This window comes from Hemitrygon akajei, chromosome 1, assembly GCF_048418815.1.
Source record: "Hemitrygon akajei chromosome 1, sHemAka1.3, whole genome shotgun sequence".
Taxonomy (NCBI): domain Eukaryota; kingdom Metazoa; phylum Chordata; class Chondrichthyes; order Myliobatiformes; family Dasyatidae; genus Hemitrygon; species Hemitrygon akajei.
Genome location: NC_133124.1, coordinates 50,361,953 through 50,385,834, shown reverse-complemented (window position 1 = coordinate 50,385,834; position 23,882 = coordinate 50,361,953). Strand labels below are relative to the sequence as shown.

Genomic DNA, 23,882 nt, shown 5'->3' with positions numbered 1-23,882 from the left:
GTCAGTGCCATCCCGACATAAGTATCTGGGTAAAATCTCTCCTTCAAATATCTCCACACTAATTCCAACACCACACAAACAATAAACGATGAATAAAAATTAAGCAGTACTTACTTAAAACTACAGAGTATGTACTTGGTAATCTGCCACTTATGTGAAACTGAACATAATGCCTGTTATATTCCTTTCCATTTAAAACTTTACACCAAGGTTACAGACTTATTCCTAAGACACATAAACACACTTGCAAATGAGTTTGCTAATATACAGTTTTCCTGATCGAAGATACAAACACCCCATTGGTGTCCCGAATGGTCATTAACCATCCTTCACCACTGGTAGCACCGTCTGAGCACATTACAGAAAAATGTCTGGTTTCTTACAAACCAGCAGGCACTCTCACACGTCACATTACATTTAAATCGACTAGCTCAGCTGTCCGCTGAGCTCATGATACTTCATGATTTGATCTACAATCCATATAGCTGTTGCTGTTGAAATAAATATTTGCAAAAATTGCATCTCCAAAATACACCCCAACAATACATATCGAGGATGCAAACTGCCCAGTGCTCTTCTTTCCATATTACACGTGACTGTGGGGCTAAGCATAGCTTAAACACCATGTCTCAGTTGTTAGATTACTCCACTGTTTTTAGTAAAATATCAGGCGGTGACAAGTAGGAATACAGGTTTGACTGTCAGCAAGGCCAAGGAATTGTTTGGACTTGAAGAAGGGGAAGTGGAGAGAACACACACTGGTCCTCATTGAGGGCTCAGCAGTGCAAGGGCTGACAAAATCTTGGAGGATTTGTCCTAGGCCCAGCACATTGATGTAACCATGAAAAAGGTACATCAGCAGCTCTACTTTGTTGGGAATTTGGGAAAACTTGGTATATCACCAAAGATTTGCAAATTTCTACAGATAGATAGTGAAGAGCATTCTGTCTGTTCCAGAGGCTGCAATGCACAGGATTGCAATAGACTGTTAAAGAGGCTTAGAAACTCAGCTAGCTCCATGATGGGTACAATCCTTCCTACCATCAAGAACATCCTCGAGAAGGCAGCATCCTCAATGACTTGCCTTCTTCTCATTACTACCAGCAGGGAGGAGGCATAAAAGGCTGAAGACCTACACTCAATGATTCAGGAAAACTTCTTCCCCTCAAATGGCCCCATTATTGCTTTTGTGACACTATTTATTTTGTAATCTATAGTAATCTTTATGTTGTGCTGCACTGCTGCAAAAAAAAAACAAATTCCTTGTCTTAAATGACTGATAATAAAACAGATTCTGATAAATGGAAGGATAAATAAAACAATTCAATTAGAGCATTAAAATAAAATACCTGTCATAAATCAGTTTTGTTAAAATATTATTCCAAAGTACAAATAGTTTAAGGAAGGTAAATTGTACTGCATTACAGACACAGATACTGGTTAAAATTGTTAGCTTGATGGTGATGGATCACTGTCAGATTTTGTCTGACAGTAAGCCAGGGTACTTTGACTGAAGAGTGCAAGTGCTGTAGACTGGAATTTCCAGATGCAAGTGACTGCCAATTTTGGAATGTACTGCTGACGTCATTGTTACTCCAGGGAATGCTTGCATTCCGATTCCTGGCAATGATCAGGTGGCTTACAGGAAAAAGTCAGTTGGGGGGGTGGTGCGTGGGGATCCTATTTACAGTTTTATTTTAAGTTAGCCAAGCTGCAGTGGTTATCAGATTTAGCAGTAAATATATGTTGTTAATTTGATTACTTTTAATTTTAACGATACTTTGTTATTTTGTTAAGACCCCATATCTGAATGGTACTTTTTGTTGTATATATGGGTTAAAAGTTAAAATTGCTTGCTATTATTTGGAGCATGCTCTATTGTATTGCAGCCAACAGAATTCATCCTCTCGTCAATGAGGCTGTTTTTTTGGAGTTAACTTCCAGTAAAAGTGGGTTGAGTGGGTGGAATCTGTTTTAAAAACATCCCAAGGAGGATTTTGTTTCCTTTCAGTGACCTTAATCTTTGCTTTAACTAAACATTTTTAACATTTTTTACTTTAGAATTATTAAGTTGTTCAGGAAGCAAATAAATTTAATTAACATCAGATGTAGCTATTAAAATGATTAATTTGCATAGAATAATTTCAACTCATTCAATTTCTAATAGTCTTTGCCTCTCAAGAGCTTGCAAGCAATGGGGCACAATCAGAACCATGAATTTAAAAGTAAAGTTGCACTTGCAGTATTTAATATTTTGAGATATAATGTTCTAGAAAGATGAAAAACAACATTTAAAACTAGTATCTATTGGGCATACTGTGGTTCAGAACCATGAATTTAAAAATAAAGTTGCACTTGCAGTATTTAATATTTTGAGATTTAATGTTCTAGAAAGATGAAAAACAATGCTTAAAACTAGTGTCTATTGGGCATACTATGGTTATTGTTTTTTCTGAATGTGCATCCAGAATGCTGCAGGATAGGGAATTCTAGCATAAAGTGATGAAGCATTTGCGATCTATTTCCAAATCACTATGCCGTCAAATTTGATGGGAGATGTGGAAAGTGTGGTGTTCACGTGCACCTGAAGACATTTCCTTCCATGTTATAGAATTTGTAGATTTAAAAGGAGACACAAGAGGCTGCAGATGCTGGAAACCTGGAGCAAGATACACAAAGTGCTGGAGGATTTTGCAGGTCAGTCCTGATGAAGGGTCTCAGCCTGGAACGTTGACAGTTCATTTCCCTCCATAGATGCTTCCTGACCTGCTGAGTTCCTCCAGCATTTTGTTTGTGTTGCTGCAGATTAGAAAGGTGTTGCTTTGAAATCCTAGATGAAAAAAAGCAATGCATTTTGTGGGTGGGGCATGCTGCACTGACAATGTACCAGTGGTGGGTAGATAAGAGTACGTAAGCGGTAACATTCAAGTTGGCTGCTCTTTCCTGGAAGGTCTTGAATCTCTTGGTTGGAGCTGCACTCATCCAGGCAAGAGTCATACTTCTGAAATGCACCATGTAATTGTTGGAAATATTTTGGGCTTTAGGAGGCAAATCTGCAGCAGTCAGTGTAATGCAGCGAGACTCGGTAATGGTATTGAATGCCAAAGGTAGGTGGTTGAGTTCTCTGTTGTTCATGATGGTCATTGGATAATGGCAAATAGCGTGAGTCTGAGGCCTCTGTTGGTCAGAGTTGACCATGGATATTGTGTCCTCGCTGTATAAGTACACAAACTTGGGCAGTATGATATAGAGAGCAAGCTGTTGCCCATGTAGCAAGCTTCCCCTCTCCATGCATCTGATGAACCAAAAGGAATGGCAAAGGACGCTACAGTTTGGTATCAGCAACATTGCAGGAGCTGCCAGTCAACATTGAACTCAATGTAGGACTGACTTAGGGACCCCAGCTTTGGATTTTTCCCTGGGAGTTTACTCTCAAAGCCTTCCCTTTTACAGAGTGATTATAGCCACAAGGCAGCAGAGGTTTGAGATCAGAATTTTCCTTCTCATAGATGAGCTGCCAACCACAGCTAACGAGCCCTGTCTGTCAAAAGCCATTGGTTTTAAGGCACTAGTAATGTGCCTTTGCCCCTTCCGTCAGTAGAAATGGTTCCACGGGGCTTAGTAGCTAAGCCACACATGAAGCCAAGCAGCTGGACTTGGTTGACAGAGGCTATTTGAGGCGCATGCCATTGGGTGTATTTGATAGGTAGTGGGAGCTTATCCCCATTATCACCCCCTAGCTATAACAACCTTAAAGAATCATATTGTTATTTGTCATTTATCATTTCTTGTCTGAATGTTCTCCAGGTCTTGCTGCATGCAGATAGAGGTTGGCTTCATTTTTTAAGGAGTTGCAAAGGGTTTTGAACACTGCACAATCATCAGTGAATATCTCAATTTCTGATCTTCTGATGGAAGGGATATCTTTGATTAAGCCAGCAAAAATGTTTAGATCAAGAATATGACTCTGTGTAATTTGGGCATTGGATGATTAACCATTGTCAATCACTGTCATTTTCCTTTGATTGACGCATGACTCCTGGCATTAAAGTGTTTTCTCCTAGAGCCCCATTAATTAGTTTTACCTTCACATTCATCTTCAGATCTTTGGTTGATGTGTGGAACAAGTTGGGCTGAAATTTAGAGCTGGTTGGATCTTGCAAATCTCAAACTGGACATTGGTAAACAAGATAGTAGAAAATAAGTGCTGTTGGAAGTACTTTCAATGACATTTTCCATCATGTTGCTGATGCTAAAGGGTAGACTAATTGGTCAGATGTTAGCTAAATTGGTTTCTTCGTCTTTCTGGTGTATACTTGAATTTTACACATAAAACAGAAGAAAACGAGACGCTGGAGGAGCTCAGTGAATCTGGCAACACTTAATGATGTTAACAGACAATCGGTATTTTGCACCGAGGCTCTTCATTTGGACTGCAACCCATTTTCCTTCCTGGATGCCGCTTACATATCAAATATCAATTGTACCACAAACGTGCCAGGCAGTGACCATCTCCAACAACAGAGAATTCAACCACCTTCCCTGGAGGTCCTGCTTTTCAGCTTTCTACCTGGCTCCCTCAATTCTCTCTTCAGGACCTCCTCGCCTTTCCTAACTATGTCACTGGTGACAGTATGTACCAAGACTTCTGGCTGCTCACCCTCCCCCTTTAGAATGTTGTGGACCTGATCGAAAAACCCCTGACCCTGACATCTGGGAGGCAATATGCCATCCAGGTGTCTCTATCGCATCCACAGAATCTCTGTTCCTCTAACTATGGTGTTTCCTGTTAGTACTTAGCCCTCTTCACCTCTCTTTTCTTCAGAGCTGCAGAGCCAGACGCAGTGCGAGACCCCCGGTAGCTCATACCCTCAATAGCATTCAAACCGATAAGGTTTTTATTGAGGGGAACAGCCACAGGAGTACTCTGTACTGGCTGTACATTTCTCTTTCTTCTGCCAGTTACCCAGTTACCTGTCTCCTGCAATCTAGGGATGGCTAACTCCCTAGAGCTCCTATCTATCACTTCTTCAGTATCCCATATGAGCCAAAGATCATCGTGTTGCAGCTCCAGTTGGTTAACACATTCTCTGAGGAGCTGCAGATTGATGCACCTGGTGCAGATGTGGTTTCCGGGGGCCGGAGCTCTCCCAGAATTCCCATATCTCACATAAAGAACACAACAGCCACTGGTGCCATTCTCACTGCACTAACTGTGCCCTAACAGACAAGGCATGAAGAATAAAGAAGAAACTTACCAGATACTTACCACACCAAAGCTTGATCAGTCAAAGCCACTCTAACACTTGCCCCCTCACACATTTGCTGCTCCCCTTGCCCCTACCTTAATTTTATTCATCCTTTCTAATGAGCCGCATTCACTGATTGGGTACTGTACAAACTCTGAAAACGACTGCAAAGCGCTGTTTTTTAATCAGCTGTGGACCTGAGTGAAATTACCACTTCTTGTGCTTTTATTCCCTGATTGGTCACATACCAATGTTGTAGTGGCACAGGAACATCTTGGCTAGGAAGTGCAGCAAGTTCTAGAACTTATGTCTTCAGTACCACCACTGGGAAGTGTCTCAAACCATGTCCTTTGCTCTATCCTAAAATCTATCTGTATCTTTATATATAACATGGAATGGAATGGATCGAATTGGCTAAAGATTGGTTTCTGTGATGGTGGAATTCTTAGATTGAAGCCAAGATGGACTTTGCACTCAAAACTTTTGGTTAAGCATAGTAGCAAATACGTTAGCATTCACATGATGAGTTCTCATGCCATAAGAAGGTAAGAGTTAATAGCAGGATTTGGCCATTCAGATCCCTTGTGACTGGTCTGCATTTCATTAAATAGTCTATATCATTGCCAGTTTCCTATGCAAATTCCATTTTCCTTGACCCCCACCCCAGCCTGTATATTGTACCTGATAATGTTTTATCCAATTAATCATTTTTAATTGTCAGCAGCTATTCATGATGACACGTTCTTGACATTTGATCTGAATCACAGGTTGTTTATCTCTGTCTAGTATTTATCTAGTTTGTTTGGCAACTCATTTTTAAGTGCACCAAGTGATGCACCCAGTACATTTTTCTCCCTTCCTCAATGAACCAGGTTGTTCCTGTCTTGAATGACAGAATGAGGATTGTTCCGGGCTTTCAGGTTCCAGATTGTTGTAATGTGCCCTTATGCTGCTGCTGATAGTCTACATTACCTCATGGCTGATAGGTTTTCAGCTGTACATATGTTTTGATTCTACCCTATTTAACTTGGTGGTATTAACAGACAAAACAGTGAAGGGTGTCCTCATGTGATCCACCAGGATTATCATATATCATTACGTTCACAGGATATGCATCTGCTATGAGTAGAGTGGTGGTTAAGCGGATTTATTCACTGAATACCTAGCAGGTAACAGTGTCGCAGATTTATCCTTCTGGACTTGGCAAGTTCCATTAGGCATCATGCTGTCAAGCCACTCGTGATGATGGAAATTGAATCCCCTGGTACACTCTTTGCCCTTGTGACTTTCAGTGCATTGTTGTAGTGTTGTTCAGCGTGGAGAAGCAGTATCCTTCAGCTGTAGGAGGGTAATATACACCATGTTTGACTTAATGGTATGAAACATATGTAGTTAGGAATCAATGTTGAGGACTCCGTGCGCTACTCCTTCAAAGTTGAGTATATTGTCATATTCACAGATCAATGAAGAAATTAGAGCAACAACAATGGCACATCATACTAAATACAACTTGTCCATGTGCCTCCATACTGTCCCCTCTGGACTGACCATCTTGCCAGTGGAGTACACTGCACTTAAGGATTATGAAGAAAGATTCTAGCATGTTGTGTGTTAGGTATGAATCTGTGAGTACAGCTATGGCTCGCTGTTTTTTTGGCAAGTCTATGGGGCAGTGTTCCTAAATTTAGATGCCTCCTCCAAATCTTGTGAGGAGGCTGGGAGCAACAATTTTGGTATCCTATTTCAGCAATTAAATCAATTCCAGATGGATCATGGAGTAATAAAGCATAGAAGCAGGCACATCTTACCCATGTTGACCAGTGATTTAACTTAGTCTTATTTGAGGGCCCATATCCCTCAAGTTTAGAGTCTAAACCTTTCCTATCCATGTACAGCCCATAAGTCTTTTAAACATTATTAGTTTGGCTTATCTGGTTTTATTTTTTCTTCATTTCAACATAGCAGTATTGATGGAACAGATTGGTTTTCTGGGCCATTACAGAAGACATTATAAGTTAACCAGTTATGAGCAAAGACAAAATGCCCTTCACCAGAATAGCAAGTTGGGGAGGTGTTCACATTTTGTTCAACTAACTACACAGTGCTAATTTAATCACATGATAATTTTCAAACCTGCTATCCTTGAAGCACCAACTTTCACAATTATAAACCACTTAAATATATTCTTCCCTTCCACAAGTATTTCTCATTACTGTGACTAGCTGTTGTACTTAGAACAAATGTATTTCAGTTCCTAACTTCCTGGTTCTTAGGGCTGAGAGGAAAATGGATCAGCCATGATGAAATAGCGGAGCTGTCCTTGGATGGTTTCAGATTTGCGTCTGATATTGGCAATAATTTGGCATGAAATATCTGCCTGGCTGTGAAAGTTGGGGGCTACTCAGGCCAATGATGTGGCTCCTTTGTCCCTTGGAAAGGGCATCCTGGTTGGGAGAAGAAGCTTGGTTGCCCTAAAGTTTCCTGTGGGAGCCAATGGATTATAGCCATTTTTAGATATTAAGGGAATCATACGAAATGGAGTACAGGAAAATGGTGCTGGAAAATGGAGAACCTTGAATTTATTGAATGACGAACCAGATGAAAGCATCCAAATGGTCTACATTTGCTTGTGTTCTTACAGTATATTCTTATTAATGATCCATGTAGTTCAAGAGGAAATAATTCTTTTTTAAAGCATTCTTTGCAGTGCTGTTATCTGTATTGCTCCCAGATAACATTCCTGGTGGAAATTCCACAGAGATATCAGATAAAAAAATATTTTTAAGTTCTCTTGTACCACTTCCCTAATAATAGATTCCAGTAATTCCTATTAATGATGTAAGACTTTAGCTCTGTTTTCCCTGGTTTCTTTAGTACTGAGTTATATTAACCAGCTTCCGATTTCTGGGGACCATTCTGTAAACTGTAACTTTGGAAGCTGATAGCTACTGCCTTTACCATCCATAGGCATCTCTTTAAGAACCATTGGATATACAGTAATTTCCCACTTCATGATGTAAGGTGCAAATCTTGAACTGTAGCTCATAAACTGCACTGTAGTGCTTCAGGCTACAGAATAGTGGAAAGCAATGCTTTTAATGAACTTCAACGCATCGTGTGCTTTCCTCTGTGTGCCTAATTCATTAGCTAATATCTGTTCAGCTTTCCCATTCTCCTGTCAAGCTACAGTTGTTTCCAATTTTTTTGTTTAGTGGATGTGACTGACTGCACGTAAAGGAGATATTAAATAGTTTGAGGTTTTCCACAGTATTATGTGATATTTCTTGACAATGGACTAATAGACAACTGGTCTCTTGCTGTCGCAAGATTAATTTTAATATATGCATTCTGATCATATTAGACTTGGCTTTGTGACAATTAAAAGGAAAATATAGATTTATGACTGGAACTCGATTCCAGTCATAAATATTCAGAGCCAAGAATGGGAATGGTTGAGGAAAATCTAGAAAGATTATTGAGTATGTTCCATATGAATGAAGTAGGCAGTTTTCACTGGGGAAAATAAGCAGAATTCATGGAACAATGTCATAGAGTCATAGAAAAGTATAGCGTATAAACAGCCACTTCAACCCATCTTCTCTGCACCAAACCATTTAAACTGCCTACTCCCACTGAGTTGCGTACAGACCATAGCTCTTCATACTCCTGCCATCCATGTACTTATCTAAACTCTTAAATGTTGAAATTGAGCTCGCATGCACCACTTGCACTGGCAGTTCATTCCACACGCTCACAATCCTCTGAGCGAAGAACTTTCCCCTTAAACTTTTCACCTTTCAAAGGTTCAAAAGGAACGAACAACTCTGAAATTCGTCTTCTCAAGAATGTTTTCCTCAAGAATGCCTCTACCAACTCGATTCCCCCAATCTTTCCCCCATGATGGCTGCTGTACCATTCATCATATATATCTTAATTAATTGGCTGTGCCACTGTTGCGTTATTATTTGGAAACCTATCAATGACTCCCACCAGTGATTTTTCCTTTTATGGTTCCTTAACTCTATCCAGATGGACTCAACATGCTGCTCCTTAGATCTTATATCATCCTTCACCATCACCCTGATTGCATCCTTAATTAAGAGAGTGACCTCAACTCTCTTATCTTCTGGCCTATCTTTCTCATATTATCTGATACTCTTGAATTTTAAATTCTTGAACATCTCCACTATGCAGCCACGTTTCTATAATGGCCACTAGATCATACCCCCTTGTCCTGATTTGTGCCTCAATTTCCCCAACCTTGTTTTGAATACTATGGGTATTCAGGTAGTGTCCTTACACTCATTGTCCTTTTAGAATCTACTAATTCTGTGTCCTTTGTCCAAGTTTTTCCCGCTATCCGAAGGTAGAGCATTCCTATGAAATGGTTCGTAAGCCAGAACATCATAAAGTGAAGAAGCAATTACGATTTATTTATATGGGAAAAATTTGTGAGCATTTGCAGACCCAAAAAATAACCTACCAAATCATGCCAAATAACACATAAAACCTAAAATAATAGTAGTATATAGTAAAAGCAAGAATGATCTGATAAATACATAGCCTATATAAAGTAGGAATACTTTTCTGCAATCTTTGCAGCACTGTCCACCGTAGCGAAAATCTCACACAAGCACACTCGGCAGAAACACTCTTTCCAGTAACCTTTAAGCTATGAAGCTGCCAAATCAAACCAAATAACACATAAAAATACACAGCCTATATAAAGTAGAAATAATTTATGTACAGTGTAGTTTCACTTACCGGAATCGGGAAGACAGTGAGCACACTGATGATGGTGTGTTAGGCCAAGTCGTTATAGATTGGAATGGTGAGAGACTGGGGTGTCATCTCATCGTCGTCTGTTTCCATCAGGGCAGGCAGGTTATCTTCTATGTCTGCTTGCCTTGATGTTGAAGGTCGAGATTCGTCGTATGCTGTGGCTGATGTGGAAGGCTTGAAAAAAACGACAGTATGCTTAGCCTTGCGCATTTTTCTATCATACAGTTCTTTGTAAGCACTCAAACCATCCTGCAAATATGTCCTAAACCTACGTACCCTTTCAAAATTAAAGTCCTACTTTTCTGCAATCATTGCAGCGTTGTCAATCGCAGCGAAAATCTCACGCAATTGCTTCACGTTCAGTTCCTAGACGACTTCACTTCCAGGCCATTCGCTACTGCATTCGATTTCAATTGTTATTCTTTCCTCTTCATCAGCTCTTCATCTGTGAGTTCTTGGTCATGGGATGCCAAAACCTCTTCAACATCATCTTCGTCAACTTCCACAAATCCAGCCTCCTTAGCCAAACTCACTATGTCCTTCGTTCACCACGATCAAAACGCTTAATCATGTCTTGTTTTACGCCAAGTGTAACACCCTTATGATCTCTTTTAGCATTTCCGATACCTTAGAACTCATCTTGCTAACGGATGCACAATATAAATCGACATAAAGCACAGATGCTCACAGGCACGTGTTTAAGCAATGCCGGCTAGAATGCAGTTCCGGGGAGGAGCTTGGCTGCTCGGCGCACACGCTGCCTTTTTTCGTATCGGTGATAACACCTTCTGTTAGTGAAAACAGGTAACTGCGTCTCAATATCACCAAGACCAAGGAGATGGTGGTGGACTTTAGGAGATCTAGGCCTCATATGGAACCAGTGATCATTAATGGAGAATGTGTGGAGCAGGTTAAGACCTACAAGTATCTGGGAGTACAGTTAGACGAGAAGCTAGACTGGACTGCCAACACAGATGCCTTGTGCAGGAAGGCACAGAGTCGACTGTACTTCCTTAGAAGGTTGGCGTCATTCAATGTTTGTAGTGAGATGCTGAAGATGTTCTATAGGTCAGTTGTGGAGAGCGCCCTCTTCTTTGTGGTGGCGTGTTGGGGAGGCAGCATTAAGAAGAGGGACGCCTCACGTCTTAATAAGCTGGTAAGGAAGGCGGGCTCTGTCGTGGGCAAAGTACTGGAGAGTATAACATTGGTAGTAGAGCGAAGGGCGCTGAGTAGGCTACGGTCAATTATGGAAAACCCTGAACATCCTCTACATAGCACCATCCAGAGACAGAGAAGCAGTTTCAGCGACAGGTTACTATCGATGCAATGCTCCTCAGACAGGATGAAGAGATCAATACTCCCCAATGCCATTAGGCTTTACAATTCAACCGCCAGGAGTAAGATATGTTAAAGTGCTGGGGTTAGGACTCAATGTATTTAAGTAAACTACTTAAGAACTTTTTAAAAGCTATTATTAATGCTTTTTGAGAGGGTGATTTTAGATGCATATCATATTTTTACAGAGTTAAGTATTGTATGTAATTACCGTAGATTCTGGATTTTAAGCCGCTACTTTTTTCCCACATTTTGAACAGCTTTGAACTTTGCGGCCAATAATCCGATGCGGCTAATGCAAGGTTTTTTTCATGCCGCCTCGTAAACATTTTGCCTCGTAACAGTAGACCAATAAAATTGATGAGTAGTTCACAGAGGTCCAATGAAATTGTACGATAAATCAAGCGCACTTTCACAATTAAATTATTGTAAATCAGTCATTTGTACTCACCCTCATCAACATGGAAAACACTCGAAGCATTGTGCTACCTACCCTCTTAGTTTAAACTATATTTGTTTTCTGTACTACATCGCGGGATGCTATGACGACACACCCGGTTTCGCGGCGTCTTGTGGGAAAATGCCGTTTGCGATGAAACGGAAAGGAGGGGGTCGAGCGGCGGAGCGGCTTTGGATCCGAGCGAAATCTGCTTTTAAATGCCGTTTGCGATGAAACGGAAAGGAGGGGGGGAGCGGCATTACGCGAGCGGCTTTGGATCCGAGCGAACTCTGCTTTTAAGTTAAAGGTATCAATAACTTTTCCTGGTAGGCTGCAGTATATATATTTTTTACCAGTCGTTAGGAGATATTGGAATGTTGTTCAGTAAAGAAGTATACGCAACGTATATTTAAAAGTAGCCGCGTACGGGCACGGTTCGAAAAAAAGCATTTGCAATATGTATTTGTTTTTGTTACCATATGGATTTAATTAAAAGTTAAAAAAATCCTCACGTGTAATATCTTTCTGTGTAAATATCTCATATTACAACGTGGGACACCTGCGGCCGAAAATCCGGTGCGGCCTAAAATCCGGTGCGGCCTTTACATTTAAAAAAATGATTTTATTTCTAAAATTAGTGCCAGCGGCTAAAAATCAGGTGCGCTCTGTAGTCCGGAATCTACGGTAGTTTTGCTACAATAAGTGTATGGGACATTGGAAAAAATGTTGAATTTCCCCATGGGGATGAATAAAGTATCTATCTATCTATCTATCTATCTAATGTAGGTCTTTCGTAACAGCGAGGTGTCGTAAAGCAAACGTTCAAAAAATGGGGGACACCTGTATTTGACTTTACTCTATGCAAATATTTTTCTTTTTTAACTTTTGTTTTGGTCTTTGCATAGCTTCCCTCTGTCTTTCTACGTGGATTCCCATCCTCCTAGCATATTAGCTTAAAGCCTCCCCAGTAGCACTAGTAAACAATCCCTCGAGTACAATGACTCAGTCCTGCTCAGGTACAGACTGTCTAGATTATACTGGTCTCACCTTCCCAGAATCAAATCCAATGCCTCAGGAATCTGAAACGCTCCCTTCTATACTGCTGCGCAAGGCCCATATTTACCCTAACTATGCTGCTATACCTACTCTAATAGCACATGGCACATATAGCAATTCTGAGATATCACCTTTGCGGTTGCATTTTTAAAATTTATCTCCTAGTTCTCTAAATTTGGCTTGTAGGGACACCTCCCACTTTTTTTCCTATATCATTGGTCCTTACATGACTAACTGTTTATTCACCATCCCAGAATGCCCTGCAGTTGCTCTGAGATGTCCCTGACCCTTGTACCTGGGAGTTACATTTGCAGTCACAGAAGGTCCTGTCCATTTTCCTTATCGTGGAATCCCCTACCATGATGGACCTGCAACTTTTTCCTGCCCTCCAATACAGTAGAGCCATCCATGGTGCTGTGATTCTGGCAACTGCTGCCTTCCCCTGATGAGCCATCTCCCCCAACAGTATTCCAAGCAGTATACAGTCGGCCCTCCTTATCCACAAGTTCTGCAACCAGCCACAAATCGAGAAAACCAGGAAGTGCTCTTCCAGCACTCATTGTTTGAGCATGTACAGACATTTTTTCTAGTCATTATTCCCTAAACAATGCAGTATAACAACTACTTACATTGTGTTTGGTATTATAAGTAATGCAGAGATGATTTAAAGTATACGGGAAGATGTGCGTAGGTTATCGTGGATCGGGATCGAAAAAAATCAGAAGTTCTCTTACTAAGTAAGTCAGAACAGCTACAACCAGTATTATTTAGCATCAGTTAATCAAACGTTTGTCTTAGAAAATAGTATACATTTTACCTTTCTGTGCATATAAAACACTTAGGAAACTTATGTATTTCAATAATTGAACCACTGCGTTGCTTAGTAATAATTGTAGCTTTCATTGGGGCGGGGCCTTTCTCACATTATCCTTTAAAATTGTTCCCGATCGTTGACTGACTGTAGCCTAACGCTTTTCCAATGACCGATGATGTTTCACCTCTTTCCAATCGATTTATTATTTCCACTTTATTTTCAGTTGCGATCGTGATTATTTTCGTGAACAGAAACACTGCAGATTCAGAGCTCCACCGGGTCCTAAAGACCACCGTGCTGACACAGGTTAAATAAGGTCCTTAGTTCCACTGGGTCCTAAAGTCCACTGCACTGAATCAGGTTAAGTAAGGGGCTTGAGCATCTGTGTTTTTTGGTTTCTGTGAGGGGTCCCGGAACCAATCCCTTGCAGATAAGGAGGGCCGACTGTTATCTCTTTTTGAGGGACATGCCACATTACCTCTCTGCTAGTGCTTGTTAGACACTTGAGCCCTATCTTTCCCTAAGTTCTTAAACCGTTGTGTGACCAACTCACTAAACATGTTATCCACAGCATTCTCAGTATTGCCAATGCTTCAAGATGCTACAGAAGTGCCAGTAGAATGTTAACCGAAGCCCCCCTCACCTCCCAACACCCTCCCCACCACCCCACATACAGATTTTCAGTACAGCTGCACATTGCAATGATAGCAGTGGAGAGGGCAGCAACTCGTGTGATCCTAGCACAGCAGAACTTTTAATAACATTATATTAAAGATTATCTTTATTCATCATACACATTTGCATGTATTAGGAATTTGCTGTGGTGTATTGGTGCAACCTGCTACAAGAAACAACATAATTCAAAAAATATAAAGAATAAAAGATCAATTATAGAGAATGTTTATAAATGCTTAAATACCAGCATATATTTACAATGTAACAGCACTGTAAAAAGTGGTTAGAGGTGTTTACGGTGCAATGCAGTGACTGAGATGATAGATAGAGGGGGTGGGGGGGTGGTCTAACTAGAATGATTGATCAGATTTACTGCTTGGGAAAAAAACTTTTAAGGTAGCATGAAATTTTTATTTTTATTTGTTTGAATGGAGCTTTCGGAAAAGGCAGTTTGCAGGGTGGGTACAATTCCTGAAATGAGATGGTAGACTGCAGCCAATAACCTTTTGGCTGACTAGACAGTTTACTCTAGTGTTTGGATATTATGAGGGATGCTGCAGTGAACCTGATAGTAATGGCTGATGTGAGGATGCCTTCTGTGTTTGGGGGGAAGATGGAATTTTACCACCTGTTGCAAGAAGTACGTCCTCTTGTCAAGCCTTTTTGTCAATGAAGGAGACATGAGATTCCATGAAAAAAAAAATGATGCCCAGGAACCTGAATGTTGAAACGGGGCTAACTGTGGTTGTTGATGTTGAGTGGGTGGAGAGGCACATTTCTCTTGAAATCAATATATATCTCCATTGTTTTGAGGTAATTCAGGTAAAGTTGTTGGGACTGCACCAATATGTTAGCTTGTTTACTTCCTGTTGGTACTAGATTTGTCATCTCTGGTGCTTAGTCCAATGACTGCGAACTTTATTAGTTTAACTGATGGATCACTGGAGAACTGAAGACGCAGAGAAGGTGGGAGAGAATACACCCCTGTGGCACACCAGGGCATGGAGGTGTGCTTGCCTCGTCTCCCATTCTGCCACCTGCCAGAGTGTCAGTTTGTGATACAACTGTAGGTGGAACCTGGTACATTGAGTTTGGAATGTTTCTCGTGCAGAATTCAAGAATAATGAAGGCTGGACTGAAATTAGCAAAGAGTTGAGGTGCTGTAGCATTTATAAATATTTATATACACTGCAATGACCACTTACTGTGCAGATAAGACCATAAGACATAGGAGCAGAATTAGGCCATTCAGCCCATTGAGTCTACTCTGCCATTCCATTATGGCAGATCCCGGATCCCACTCAACCCCATGCACATGCCTACTCACCATATCATTTGAAGCCCTGACTGGTCAGGAAGCTATCAACTTCTGCCTTAAATATACCCACTGACTTGGCCTCTATCGCAGTCTGTAGCAGAGCATTCCATGTATTCACTACTTTCTGGCTAAAAAAATTCCTCCTTACCTCTGTTCTAAAAGGTTGCCCCTCAATTTTGAGATTGTGCCCTCTAGTTCTGGATACCCCCACCATAGGAAACATCCTCTCCCCATCCACCCTTTCTAGTCCTTTCAACATTCGGTAGGTTTAAATGAGATCCCTCCACATTCTCCTAAATTCCAGTAAGTACAGGCCCAAAGCTGCCGAACACTCCTCATATGTTAACCCCTGCATTCCTGGATTCATCTTCATGAACCTCCTCTGGATTCTCTCCAGTGACAATACATCCTTTCTGAGATATGGGGCCCAAAACTGTTGAGAATACTCCAAGTGGGGCCTGACTAGTGCCTTATAAAGGCTCAGCATTATCTCCTTGCTTTCATATTCTATTCTCCTTGAAATAAATCCAACATTACATTTGCCTTCTTTAACACAGACTCAACCTGTAAATTAACCTTCTGGGAGTCTTGCACGAGGACTCCTAAGTCACTCTGCACTTATGATGTTTGAACCTTCCCTCCATTTAGATAGTAGTCTACACTATTGTTCCTTTTGCCAAAACGCATTGTCATATATTTCCCAATGCTGTATTCCATCTGCTACTTTTTTGTCCATTCTTCCAGTTTGTCTAAGTCCTGCTGCAATTGCATTGCTTCCTCAACACAACCTACCCTCCTTCATATCATCCATAAGCTTTGCCATAAAACCACCAATTCCATTATCCAAATGATTGACAAACAATGAGAAAAGTAATGGTCCCAATACTGAGCCCTGAGGAACACTACTAGTCACTGGCAGCCAACCAGAAAAAGCCCCTTTATTCCCATTTGCTGCTGCATGCCTGTCAGCCATTCTTCTATCTATGCCAGTATTTTTCATATAACACCGTAGGATTTTATCTTGTTAATCAGCCTCATGTGTGGTACCTTATCAAATGCCTTCTGAAAATCTTAAGTTGATAACATCCACTGCCTCTCCTTTGCCCACCGCGTTCTCCTACGAGGAATGCATCTTGCGCAGCAAGTAGGGGACCAATGTATTGACTGACATGTTTGACTACCACTTTTATCAGCATGCCTTCTTATATTCTTGAAAAGCAAAATGTTGCTGCTATTGGAAAACCAAAAATAATAACCGAAATTGTGATAGCATCTGTGGGGAGAGAGGCAGAGTTTTAGGTCAAACCTAGATAAAGTTAGAAAGTGAGCAAATTGGAGAATTAATGTGACAGGCAACTGTGAACTCAGCGTTATCCTTGCAGGTGTTCAGCAGAGTGTTTTCCATATCTAGGTTGGGTTTCAAAGTTGAAGCCCTCCGTTGGTTGGGTTCAATATAGATATACTGTAGTACAATATAGAGAACAGGTTGTTGCCTATGTAGCAACCTCTCTTTCTCCAACTCTCCTAGCAGCTGATGGATCCAAAGGAATAGCAGAGACCAATATAGTTTAGCACCAGTGGTGGTGCAGAAGTTGCCAGTCAGCGTCAAAATCAATGTAGGACTGCCTTCGGACTCCAGGTTTTTCCTTGGGGTTTACTCCTGAAGTCTCCTCCATCAGCAGGTACATCTCTTGAGATCAGAGCTTTCCTTCTCCAAGATAACTGCCAACCGTGTCTGACAAACCTCATCAGCCCAAAGCAACTTGTTTTAAGGCACCAATATCCCTCCTTTGCCCTTTTTCCTGTCAATAGAAACTGTTCTGCTGGGCTTAGTGGCTAAGCCACACATGAAGGCCGGGAGTTGGACTTGGTTATCAGAGGCGATTTGAGACATGGTAAATGAAAACTACAGATAGAAGTAAATATCACTCTGCCATTAAGGAAAGGTAGGTAGTTGCATTGTGACCAAAACTGGAGATGGCATATCCCAGGGTATTGAAATTTTCTGTCAGAAATGAAGAGGATAGTGTAGCAATATTAATAAAGGAGGTGATTAGAACAGTGGTGATAAGTAACAGATCTTGATATAGATGGGTATCAGCTGAGGTCAAGTTGAGAAATAGAAAAGGGACAAATCATTAGTAAGAGTTATTATAGGCGATTAATTAGTTGTATGTCCTGCCTAAGGGTCTCAGCCGAAACGTGAGTGTTGCTTGGATTTCGAGCACCTGCAGATTTTCTCTTTTTGGTGATTAGTTGTTATGTTATTGCAGCATAAATTTGCAAATTAAAGGTCCGTGTAACAAGTAATGCAATAATAGAGACTTTAACCTACATATAGACTGTACAAACCAAATTTCTTGTAATTAGGTGAATTCACAGAATGTATTTGAGAATTTTTTCCAGATCAATATGTTGAAGAGCAATCCAGGGAAAATCTCATGGAGAAGGGATTGAATGATAATCTAGTTGTCAAGGATGTTTTAGGCAGAGTAGCCATTATGTAATACAATTTTACATTATATTTATGCTGGACACTGATAAGTTAAATATAAGAAACCTTTTGTAACAGAGTTGTCTAAAACAAGAGTGAATTAGATAAGAATGGATTTGAGGAAGAACTTTTTCACTGATTGGGTGGTGGGGGCAGCTGTAAATGGTAGATGGTGCCAGAGAGTGGCAGCTCTGTGTGCAGCACCCAAGGGAATTATCAAATTTTCCTGTTTAGAACTGCTATAGCTGAAATGGCAGTCAGTTTATTCAGTAAGCAACATTGTTTCAGAATGTTATAAAGATCTATCAATCTTAAAATCAACAGACTCCAGACTATAGATCACCCAGGACACAAGTGCAGTTTCCATTGTTTAAGGAAGTGCAGCTGTCGGGCTGGACTGCAGATAAAACTGAAACCTCCACTCTCTACCATTCTCCTGGCTAATATACGGTCTCTGACGACCTCAGAGAAAGATTGCAGTACCAGAAGGACATCAAAGACTCTGCTTCACAGAGACTTGACTCACCCCCAGCACGCAGAACACAGCACTCCATCCTGAGGGCTTCAACTACCACCACACAGTTCAGACACCGGTGTCAGGTAAAGGTAGACAGCCACGTTTGCTTCATGATTAACTCATCATAGTGCACAGACATAACGTTCTGCCTTGGTCTTGCTCCCCCAACCTGCAACCAGGCATCCATTCTATCTTCTGACAGAACTTTTATCATCATCCTAGTTGCAGCATACATTACATCCCTGACTAACATTAAGTCGGCACAGGATACCTTCCTGATCATCATGAGGGACTTCAGCCAGGCTAGCTTGAAGAAATCTCTGAGAAACTACCACCAACATGTCAGCCTGTGGAACCAGAGGAGTCAATATACTTGACCACATTTACAGCACCATCAAGGATGCCTACCATCCCACACTTGCATTTTGGTAAGTTCGATCACCTGGCTGTACTTCTACTCCTGGTATACAGGCAGAGACTGAGGATGCAGCACCAGTGTTGAAGACCTTGAAGGTATGGTCAAGGGAGGCAGAGGGAAGCTTACAGATTGCTTTGAATTGGTGGACAGGACCATATTCAGGGATTCACCTTAGGATGAGAATGAACTTGCCACAGTTGTCACTGAGTTCATCAAGAACTGTGTGAATGAATGTGTTTCTTTGAGAACATGCCGGAGATATCTAAACCAGAAGCCCTGGATGAATCGGGAGATTCATAGTCTGCTGATGGCTAGATGTGTGGAGTTCAGGATGTATATTGTATACTTTTCTCTGGCATTAAATGTATCTGTTGGCCTATTGAGTTCAAGACCAGTGATCCAGAATCCTACAAGAAATCTAGGTCCAACCTATGGAGGGCTATTGAAAGAGTGAAAAGGCCTCTGGAGCAACACATACAAAATGTTGGAGGAGCTCAGCAGGTCAGGCAGCATCTATGGAAATGAATTAACAATCAAAGTTTTGGGCCGACACCCTTCTTCAAGACTGAAAAGGAAGGGGGAAGATGTCAGAATGAAAAAGTTGGGGGGGGAAGTGAAGGAGGATAGTGAGAAGGTGATAGGTGAAGCTAGGTGGGTTGGAAAGATAAAAGGCTGGAGAAGAAGGAATCTGATAGCAGAGTAGAGAGGACCATAGCAGAAAGGGAAAGGTAGGTGAGAAGAGGTAGGAGGCAAGAGTGAGGAATAGAAGAAAAGGGGAGGGGGAGTGAATTTTTTTTTACCAGAAGGGGAAATCGATATTCATGCCATCAGGTTGGACGCTACCCTAATGGAATATAAGGTGTTGCTTCTCCATCCTGAATGTGGCATCATCTTGGCACAAGAGGAGGCCATGGACCAACATGTTGTAACGGGAATGGGAATTGGAATTAAAATGTTTTGCCACATGGAAGTTCCACTTTTGGTGGATAGAGTGGAGATGTTCAATAAAGAGGTCCACCAATTTACAACAGATCTCACCAGTGAAGAGGAGGCTATTTAGGGAGCACTGAACATAATAGATGACCCCACCAGATTTGCAGGTGAAGTGTTGCCTCATCTGGAAGGACTTGTTCGGGCCCTGAATAGAGCTGAAGGAGGAGGTGAATGGGCTGGTGTAGCACTTCGGCCAGTTGCAGTGATAAGTGCTGGGAGGGAGATTAGTGAGGAGTGATGAATGGATAAGGGAATAACAAGGGAGCAATCCCTGCGGAAAGTGAAGAGGTGGGGGGAGATAATGATACTGTACACGTGGAAGCTGATGGGGTGATAGGTTAAGGACAAGAGGAACTCTATTACTGTAAAAATGGAGGGAAGATGGGGTGAGTGCAGATGTTTGGGAAATGGAAGATACGCTTGTGAGGGCAGCATTGATAGTGGAGGAAGGGAAATCCCATTCTTTGAAGGAGGGCATTTCTGATCTGGGAAAAGGTGCCGCATCCTGGGAATAGATGTGGTGAAGGTGAAGGAACTGATAAAAGAGAAAAACATGTTTACAGGAGACGGTGGGAAGAGGTATTGTCAAAATAACCATGGGAATTGGGAGGATTGTAAAAAATGTTGGCTGACAGTTCGTCTCCAGAGATGGAGCCAGAGAGATTGAGAAAGAGGAGGGAGGTGTCAGAAATAGACCAAGAGAATTTAAGGACAAAGGTGGAAGTTGGAGAGAAACGATGAAATTCATATCAGCACGGGGAAAATTGAAAAACTGTGTATTTATGTAGATTGTTAGTTATTATTGTAACCTATAGTAATTTTTTTATATATTGCACTGTACTGTGCCACAAAACCTGATAAACCCAATTCTGATTCTGAAGTACTTTCACAACATTTAATAATCTGGATGAATGGTTGAATTGCAAAAACATAGAAACTGCAGACCAAGTGCTGGTAAATGGGAGAGGTGATCAGCATGGACATCATGGCTTAGTGATTGTGCTGCATGATTCTAATACAGAAAAGCCACTGGATATGTTAAGGAATTAAGGGTCTGGTGAGGATGGGAGCTGAAGGAATAGAGTATCAGCCAGCAAAAATAAGTGTAAATGAAGATGATGAGCACAAAAACTGATAAAACTGTGAGGTTTGGGCTGTGTGTTTAAGAAAGGACGTGCTGATATTGGAGAAGGTCCAGAGAAGGTTTACAGGAATTATCCCTTGGGAATGAAAGGATTAACATAGGAGTGTTTGATACCTCAGGGCCTGTACTCACTGGAATTTAGAAGGATAAAGGGCGATCTGATTGAGTATTGTTGAATATATAATTCTCATTGAAATGTAGTGATTATTGAAAGACCCATATATAGTTGGAAAGGATATTTCCATTAATGGTGGAGTATACGACCAGAGGGCATGGACCCAGCATAGAAAGCCATCCCTTTAGAACGTAGATGTGGAGGAGTTTCTATATCCAGAGGGTGGTGAATCTCTGGCTTCATTGCCACAGACAGTTGTGGAAATCAAGTCACTGGGTATGCATAAAGAGAGTTTGATAGGTTTTTTTATTAATAAGGGCATCAAAGGTTAAGAGTGGAGAATGAGGTTAGAGGAAATATAAATCAGCCATGATCGAATAGCAGAGCAGACTTGATAGGCTGAATGGCCTAATACAGCTTCTATGTCTTATGGTCACAAAATCCATGTTTTGAAAGAGATACTCAGTGCTGTGATTAACATTTTGCAAGTTTTTGTAGGTTTGATTTCTTCCTGTGAATTGAAGAGTAACACATGTAACCCACTATTTAAGAAAGGGGAAAAAAATGCCAGAAACAGCAGATGCTTGAATTAGAAGATCTCAGTAGGCATGCAGCATATGTGGAGGTAAAAGGTAGAAGTTGTCTTTGGATCGAGAGCATCATTTGGAAGAGTAAGTCACAATGGTCATCTTAAGCTTCTAGTAGCAGTCACTTTAATTCTCCTTCCCATTCCAACACCAATTTGTCCGTTCTTTGCTTTCTCTGTTGCTACAGAGAGGCCGAATTGGAAGGACAACTTGCATGTGCTGCTGGGGGAATTCACAACCAGTTGGTGTGAATGTTGAATTTTCCAGTTTTGGGTAACCCATAGCTTGGTGGTCTCCTCCCATCTATACTCATCTGTGCACCTAGTTTTCTTTCTTTGTTCACCCCTCCCATCTTTTTCCCCACCCCCTCCATCTGATCTGGTTCTGTCTGTCTATCATTCCCTGTTCCTCAGGCTCCACCTTTCACCTACCAGCCTCTATGCCACCACCCCCTCCCCATATACTGCTATGTACTGGCCATCCTTCTGTTCCTTGATTCAGGGCTGTTAACCCAAAGCTTCAGTTTACATCTTTTGCCTCCAGAGATGCTATTTAGCCTGCTGAATTCTACAAGAATTATGACTTTGAAAAAAATTACAGGACAGAACAGAATCAACGAAAGGTAAATCCTGGTTGACTAATTGATTGGAGATCTTTGGAAATATGACAAGTAAAGTAAATAAAAGTTATGAATTTGGGTTTCTGAAAAACAAGGTCCGTACAGGAGGTTCATGAATAGATGGTGTAGGGGAAATGGAGAGCCACATCTAAAGTCATGAAAAGAAAGTTGCTGTCAAGGAAAGAGGAAGGTATCTTCGATTCAGCACCCTCTAAGGAAAGAAATGTCTTTTCTCTACAGCACTAAATATCTTATATCTTATTTTGAAATTGTGACCTTATTTCTGCACTTATCCAGGGGGAAGTTCCTGCATCTATCCTACTCTGAGCCTTTTCAATGAGGTAATGTCGGAAAGCATTAGCCCACTCAATCTCTTCTCATATGACCGGTCTGCTATCCCAGAACCAGTCTAGCAAATCTATATTTTAGCAAGCGTATCTTTTTTTAAGATCAGGAATCCGTAGGTGTACATTATACTCCAGATGTGGTTTTGGCAAGCTGCTTTGTGATAATAAGATATCTTTACTGTTGCACTCAAATTCTCTTAGAGTAAAGGTCAACGCATCAATTTCCTTCCTATTTGCCTGTTGCTCCCACATGTTAACTGAAGGTGCTTGGTTTACAAGGACATCCAATTCCTTGTGAATAACAACCTTTCCCTGAATGTTACCATTTTTTCCTCTCAAAATGGATAACCTCACATTTTTCCACTTTATACATTTCCACAATTTGTTCCCTACTCACTCAGCTTGCCTCTATCTATCCATTTTGAGCCTCCTTGAACCCTCATCACTTCTCACAGTCTTTGGGAATTTTCTGTTGTGTAGTTAAGATGTGAAGTAGTTCAGTCATATTCATATTGAATGGTGAGACAGGCTTGAAGGGCCGAGGAGACAACTTCTATGTTCTTATGCAAAAACTAGAGATATGACATCTGACCTTTTCAGCCAAATTATTGATACAGGCTTATAATTGTAGGACCTGGTCCCCATTCTTTCCATACTCCACTACTCACTTATTCCAATCTGAGAAGCACCCAATTATTTCTTCATTTTTCTCATGGTTCATCAACTCTCACTGCACGTTCATTTATTACCCCATTTCCATAGACTCAAAATGTTCACCAGCCTCCTTTGTGACACCTTATCAATATCCATTTGAAAATACAAATATATCACAATTGCTGTTTCCCATTATATGCTTCACTGTGTGCGTGCGTGTATGTGTGTGTATATATACATATATATATATATACACATACACATACATACATACATACATACATGCATACTGTATACAGGTAGTCCCCGAGTTACGAACATCCAAC

The 23,882-nt window shown here is 41.0% G+C and overlaps 1 protein-coding gene and 1 long non-coding RNA gene across 4 annotated transcripts in view; one reads left to right on the top strand and one right to left on the bottom strand.

The window, feature by feature from the left end:
• LOC140726447 (uncharacterized) overlaps positions 1 to 12,489 on the bottom strand; it is a 73,504-nt gene extending 61,015 nt beyond the window's left edge. Inside the window, exon 1 of the long non-coding RNA XR_012098635.1 lies at positions 11,818 to 12,489. This is a non-coding gene — a long non-coding RNA (uncharacterized lncRNA). The remainder of the gene's footprint in view (positions 1 to 11,817) is intronic.
• The window catches only part of spidr (scaffold protein involved in DNA repair), a 266,484-nt gene that overhangs the window by 117,578 nt on the left and 125,024 nt on the right, over positions 1 to 23,882 (top strand). The window lies entirely within an intron of this gene.